Genomic DNA, 7,414 nt, shown 5'->3' with positions numbered 1-7,414 from the left:
CAGCGCTCAGCCCCCAGCGCCCAGCCCGGGGAGAACTGCGGAGGAGCCTGTTAATGAATAACGTGTCCCGGTCACCGACCGGCCCTTAGAGCCAGCGGCGGGGCTGCTGCAGCCGCGGCCGAGCATTTCCCTCCCAGCACGGGGAGAGGCTGGCCCAGCGACCCCCGCAGCCCCCGGCCTCCTGCCCCTGCCCGCCGGCTGCCCCGCACCGGCCCCACGCTGGCCCCGCAGTCCCAGCTACACTCTGGACAGCAGGTGCGTACATCCGTGTCCTTCCGGCACTCCTGCAGCACTGACAGCATTCAACAGCTGGTTTACTGCTGGAAGGAAAATAAAAATGTGCATTTGTCACCACCTTTGTCATGGCAGCTGCCTCTGGTAGCACCCATAAGCAGCACCGGACTAGGCCACACCGTTAGGTGACCGGTGTCAGGCTTGCCACTGAGGGTGTGAGAGCGCCACTTGGGCCCTGCCGACTGTCTGCATGTGTCCCCATCACCGCTCCTCCTCGCTCCTTGGCCACTTGTTTGGAGAGCCCTGTAGCTATGGAGTGGTGTAGCATTAACACTTGAGGGACATCGGGTCTTACAAGTGGCACAGAATAACCCATCACTTCTTTGTCATGCGGTCTCATAAGGCTTCACATGTTGTGGGCAGTCCCAGTCCAATTGAATTAGTGGGAACATTGCTAACTTAAAGTAAAATTGTCCTTTGTTACGTAGCATTTAATTTTGTTCTGTCTCCTTGCATGTATAACTGTTTTTTGTTTTTTTTTTTTAACACCATGTCTTTAGTGGAGTCAGAAGCTGGGAGACTCCAGCTCTGACACTGTTTGGCTGTGGGACATTAGGCAAAAGGATAATGCCACAGTGTGGGGATAAACATAATGAAATGACCATAACATGCTGTGGCCTTTTTTGTTCTGTATGTGTACCAAAGAAAGCTGCTTTGATTAAAAGAAAGGTTACAAAAATGCTAGTGTAAGAATAAGTTATGATTTTCTGGCAAGGAAAGATGTGTATCTGGAAACCAAATGTTAGGAGGTCACAAAGTATTAAAAGTCTTCGGAATTTAAAGGGAGTCGTACTTCAAGATTTAAGAACACTCCATGACCGCTTTTTGAATAATATAATCACTGCCAGACTCACTCTGAAGTATAAATCTGAAAATTAATTAGTAAGATTTGGCAGTCCCATAAAAACAATGCTGGCTTTAATAACAGGCAGTGACTCTCACAGTCAGGGTGTTTTTTTTTCTCTTCCTATTCAGGCAGGCCCAGATGGCTGCGCTTTCTGCATTACCTCCCTCTACAGTTCAGTGGTTTGTACAAGCTTAGCTAGATTATGGGCATGCAACGGAAAGGCAACACAAGAGGAAACTACAAAGCAGACATTTAAATGTTTTGCTGAATAATCTCAAGCAGTTACTTCATCCAGTGCTCTATGCCAACCCTTGGAACAAGAGGCTGGGATTAATCATGAAATGTGGGTCTCCCATATGGCAGGCAAGGATCTAAATGTTTCATTCCTGTTACATCTGGATCCAAACAGTTCCTGGCATATGTTCATTAGGGGATGTATTTTTCAGTTAGTACATGATATCTTAGTCATCTGTGAGAGCAGGTGCTTTATGCCAGCACTGAAGTATTTAGTTATTCTTTAAGTACTCTTTGTGATAAGGCTTTGCTAGATGCTAAAAAGTAAGGCTATTTCAGCCTTTTTCAGCTACCTGTTAAACACCAAATTCCCATCTAGGCCTCAGTAGATGCAATGGCCATGGCATTCAGTGGGTGTATAAAACCAAAGGAATATTTTGAAGATCGGCGGGAAGATGCAGAAAAAGCAACAGAGGTAGAAAATAAATCATACCGATATATTTACAGAACATCCTTTCCATTCACACATACCTTTCCATTCTGCATTTCACACATTACTCATTTTTGTAAGCCAGCGCCAACACTTTGTTATGTCTTAATGCCAAAACAGTAAAAGTTACGCTGATTTATTGCTACCTGTTAATATTTCTTATCCAGCTGTATCAACACTGAGTTGATATTGTGATGCACAGATCTAGTGAGAGAGAAATCCACTGATGATTATACATGTGCACTGTTTTTCACTCAGTGTTAAAGGTGAATGCAGCTTTGTAATATCTTCATATGATCACTTTCAGTACTGTGACAACTTGGTGCTTGTTACCTACTAAGCATGACTCAGAAAAAATTAACAGCTGTTACATGTGCTGAAGCATCTGGTAATTCTGGACATAAAATGAATGAAAGTATGAGACTAATAAGGAGAATAATCAACCATGGAGAGAAATCTGAATTCTTCAGGATGCCCCGATGTGCACCTTTATAAATAGAATAAAGAATTATAACCAATTTCTTTTGAAAGAAGCTCTGTGTTACTTTAGCAAGTAATACAGGTTTTAACATTATTCTTAAGCAAAAGCTAAACATTAACTCACAGCAATATAGCTGGACTTGATTCTTACATAGTTATTTGAAGCAGCTGCACCCACATAGTGATTTAACTTAAACACTATTGTAAGAGACTCCATGGGAAACCTCAGGGTTCACACACTCTCCTCACCATCATATTAATGCAGTGAGCCTCTGGTTAATGTTAATAATCACAAGACTTTTCTTTCTCACAGCAGCTTTTACTGACTTCTATCATGGCTTCCTAGCATGGATAGTCCTAAGTCACGCTCTGTGATCCTGAGCGGTACCACAGTTTTAGCACCAGTAGGAATGGAATGCCTTAGTATTTGACAGTTACCAAGTGCTTAAGTTTAATCAATGTACATGTATTTATACAGTATGAAATGTGATAATGATTTAAAGTAAAACCACATTTCCTAAAATGAAGTCTACAAAAATGTAAAGGTTTCACTCTCTTCATATTGCCTAGTTGTCAACATGCTTGCTCAGAGATCTGTCTGGGTATTTGTTCTTATTCTGCCTTCCTTAGGTTTGTCTTTGTGGAAGAGAATGAAGATCTGGGGACTTGTGCAATCTTCAGACCAAAACTTTCCCTCGTGTTCCCTTCAGAGTGAGATTCTATTTCCTTCCCCTCCAGCAAATTTCTGTGAATTCTGGTTTAGTCAGTGGATAATTATAATTTTATCCTAAAAGATTGTTTCCTATCACATTAAAATTCTTATGAAAGCTAATGCTTCAAGTGCATGAGTAGGTGGAGCCATCTCCTACCCAGAAAGCAAAGCCTCTTAAGGATTCCCTTGTGGCTTAAACTGTTATAAACAAATCATTAATGTATTTGAGGAAGCAGCATCTTCTAGCCAGCAAGTTTCATTTCTAAGGCTGTATTTATATGGTCACTTTAATCTAGCATAAACCCAGCCTGCTGCAGAAGCAGGTAGTTTCACTTTCTTCTGTTGCTGTGTACCTTTATCCTTGGGTTGGCATAGCCATTTCTGTTGTTGCTTAAAGAACTAGAACTACAAACTATTTGTAATTCATTTTTCCTCTGCGTTAGGTGAGAGGCAGTCCAGTTCCTTTCACCAGTAACTCGGATTCATGCCAAAATTAAAGTGGGTGTTTGCAACCACTGAAATTTCTATCTTACTTAAGCACATCTATAACAAAAATCATGTTTAATACAGTTAGACAAGTGACAAAAATATGTGACTCATTACTGGCTTTTGACTGAGATTAGATCCAACTATTATTAAACATTCAGAGTTGTTGATTAATTCAGGGTACAAGTGCTCCAGTCACAGAATCACAGAATTGTCCAGGTTGGAAGAGACCTCAAGATCATCGAGTCCAACCTCTAACCTAACACTAACAAGTCCTCCACTAAACCATATCCCTAAGCTCTACATCTAAACATCTTTTAAAGACCTCCAGGGATGGTGACTCCACCACTTCCCTGGGCAACCCATTCCAATACCTCACAACCCTCTCAGTAAAGAAGTTCTTCCTAATATCCAACCTAAAACACCCCTGGTGCAACTTTAGCCCGTTCCCCCTCGTCCTGTCACCAGGCACATGGAAGAACAGACCAACCCCCACCTCGCTACAGCCTCCTTTAATGCACTTACAGAGAGCAATAAGGTTGCCCCTGAGCCTCCTTTTCTCCAGGCTGAACAAGCCCAGCTCCCTCAGCCGCTCCTCCTAGGACTTGTTCTCCAAACCCCTCACCAGCTTCATTGCCCTTCTCTGGACTCGCTCAAGCACCTCGATGTCCTTCTTGTAGTGAGGGGCCCAAAACTGAACACAGTACTCAAAGTGCACCCTCACCAGAGCCGAGTATAGGGGGACGATCACTTCCCTAGCCCTGCTGGCCACACTGCTTCTTATGCAAGCCATGATGCTGTTGGCCTTCTTGGCCACCTGAGCACACTGCTGGCTCATATTCAGCCGCCTATCAACCAATATAAAATACAGTCCTTGCTTTGAAACTCACAGTGTCTACTAGGTTTTGTGGTATATTGTTTGAAGTTCAAAATGTACTAGAAAACTTAACATGCTTGCAGTTAATAGGTACTAATTATATAACATGTTTACAGTAAAAATGTCTTAATTTCAGAATAGAAATCTCTCTATATTAGTCTTTTTTGAGGACCCAGAGAACTCCAGAAATACTCCATTCAGAGGGAAAGATTTTAAGGTAATTATTACCTCATCATTGGTCAATCCTAAGCAAATGCTTAACAAGTTTGCATTTGTGTTCTCATTCTTTCAAAGTTTAAAGACAACATAGTTCAGATTCAATCAAGCTATACAATGAAGTTTCCTTTGTATGTACATGTCCTTTCAAGTCTACTTCCTTTATTAATTGCTGTAGTTACGAGGTCCAAGATTTTACTCGAGATTAGTTGGAATTAGATGTGTACTCATGGTCAGAGTACACTTGCCAGCATTAATCTATTTCTGTTTGGGAAATGATTTTATAATTTTTAGGCAAAAATAATCTGTTTGATAAAAACATGGGTGGGTATTTTGATTAGTTATCCAGACTGTTTCCTTCTTTGAGTTAACTGCATTGTAAAGTCATAATCTACTGTGAGCTTCTGGATCACACTACTTGAAATAGAATACTCTGCTTGTTCTGCTTATCTTCATCTGCTTTATAATTGGAATGTTAGAGTATTAATTGTTATTTATTGACTTTTCTTTAAACATGAATAGCTTAGCTGGTATTTTCTTAATTCCGTACTGCCATTTCCTGAAACTTCTTACCCTGAATTAGCACTTCCACTTTCCTCGTTACTTTATAAGGTAGCTCAGAGAGCTAGGAAACATACAAGTTCTAGCTCACACTCTTTCAAAAATCCTACTGTTATATATGGAGTGGTAATTCGTGTCAAGAAAATGGTTGATATTAATAAAGAAGGGGGAGATGTGGGAGTGTGGCCATGGGGGTCGGCAAGCCCCGTGGCTGATGATAACATCAGACTCTTAACGAGGAGGCCATCAGGAATGTAAAAGCGTTTAGAGGGAACAAAGAAGGGGGATTCAGGAGACTCCGTGCACTCTCGGGTTGCTTGTTCTCCACCCATTAAGGCATGGAAGTTTCTGGGTGCTTGCTGTTGCTGTTACATTCAAAGTTGCTTGACCAATGAAAAGTTGTTTTGAAAAGAACTGCTGTGGGGAGAAGGGTATAAGAGGGGAGCCTGCCCTAAAGATAAAAGAAGGCAACACGATGAAGTTATGTCATCGATAAGGAAGCAGAAAGAAGGAATGAAAAGGAACAGGCTAGCAGAACGGAGACCGGGAACAGGCACACTGATTGCCTCATGAAGGCCAAACTCAGCAAACCGCCCAAAGAAGCTCGTACAGCAAGGCGCTGGAAATGGGCACAGTGGAGCTGGAGAGAAGCTGGAGCTGAGAGAAGCGGAGCCGCACACAGCTGCCCCTCGCTGGTAAGCAGTTGCGCAGTATGGGGAATCACACGTCCTTAGGAACAGAGACTGTCCTGGTAACCCTACAGCTTATTCTCCTTATTAACAATCGGACAGTTCATGAGCCTGAAATATGGGACCAGACTGAGGTCACGGTGTGGGACTCTGCAACTAAAAGCGACGAGGTTGCGGTGGGATTGCTCGGCACCTGGCGAGCAGCTCTGAGGCCTTAAAGAGCCCTGTGGGGCCCCAGTCAGACACGTGTGGGTTGCCAGGCAGTGAGGGAGCTGCGGGCTCCTTCACTGATCCGACTGCTATGCCATCGCCCCCCCCGCCGGTACTGCCATCGCAGGCCTTGGCTGTTCTGCCCCCTGTTCTGCTCCCTGCCTTTTGACCCAGGTGTACTCGGGTTAGTATGTAAAGCAATGTTCTGTATATTTAGACTGTTCTATGTTCGTGTGTGCATGTGTTGGTGGAGTGTAGACTCCCCGCACACCCAGTGCTGTTTACTTGCCTTTTATAAATATTACTAAATTCAGATTGAGTTGAGATTTCATTTATAACACTACTGAAGTTCTAAATACTGAATTCTAGGACTCAAGCTAGTAGACACTGACTTAAAAAGGTCAATGATGGGAAGGAGATCTCAGCAAAATTCAGTTCTGAAAGATGTCTATTTGTAATTTTCCTCATGAAGTTTAGTATTGGAACAAATTACCTAGGAGGATGGTATATTTTTCAACACATGGTATACTTAATTAAGAGCTGTGACTTAAGCACAATGAGGAAAACAGCTGCAATGGTTTAAATCATTGCTACCCCCAGCTGTCCTGCTATCTCCTTTGCTGGAGGACATTTCCACAACAGAACTGCTTCAGTTCAGGCACCGTCTGGCATATTTGCTTAACTACCTGTGAAGGTCAGTTCACACTAAAATACAAGACTGATCCTCAGCTGGCGAGATGCAGGTATGTCCTCCCTTCTGCCAGCTGTGGTATAGAGGAGAAAAAATGGGCAGAAGATTCATTGTCCACTACAACTCACACCTCCTCCAGTGTTGTTCGCTCTGTTCCGTCATGTAACTGTGTAGCTGAATGGCGAACTGTTTGCTGAACAGCATAACCCAGAAAAAAGAAAAAAAGCCATTTTTTCTTCCAGTTTGATTCTGCATGCAAGTCAAAAGACTAATATTCTTAAATGCAGAATAGTTTGGCATTTACAATAGGGAGTAGAAACAGCAACTGCCTGAAATGCACAAAGAAGAAAAGCTATTCAAAGTTTGCCCTAAGACTGATGACCCTTAAGATTTTCTTTAGGAAAAATAGATATTTACTTTTAGGAAACCTCTTAGTGTAAAGACTGTAAATTTGTTAGTTTTATTTTATTATTTTTTTAAACTCCTGTATTATCTTACTGGAATCAGTAATTCTGATGTCATTATATTAGCAGAACTTTCTTTAAAAGCTTATCACCCATTATACAGGAAGCAGCATTGTCTTTAGATTCCAAGCAGTTAACTAGCTATAAGTATAGTTGATCTACT

At 42.2% G+C, this 7,414-nt stretch overlaps 1 protein-coding gene across 1 annotated transcript in view; it reads left to right on the top strand.

Annotated features, from left to right (window-relative positions):
* The first annotated feature begins 99 nt into the window (after positions 1 to 99).
* Positions 100 to 7,414, top strand: part of MTF2 (metal response element binding transcription factor 2) — a 40,718-nt gene continuing 33,403 nt past the window's right edge. Inside the window, exon 1 of the mRNA XM_068689721.1 lies at positions 100 to 255. The gene's annotated coding sequence lies outside the window, so the exon portion shown is untranslated. The remainder of the gene's footprint in view (positions 256 to 7,414) is intronic.

This window comes from Anas acuta, chromosome 8 (assembly GCF_963932015.1).
Source record: "Anas acuta chromosome 8, bAnaAcu1.1, whole genome shotgun sequence".
In the NCBI taxonomy this organism is placed as follows: Eukaryota; Metazoa; Chordata; class Aves; order Anseriformes; family Anatidae; genus Anas; species Anas acuta.
Note: the sequence above shows the minus strand (reverse complement) of the source record. Positions and strands in the feature narration are given on the sequence as shown.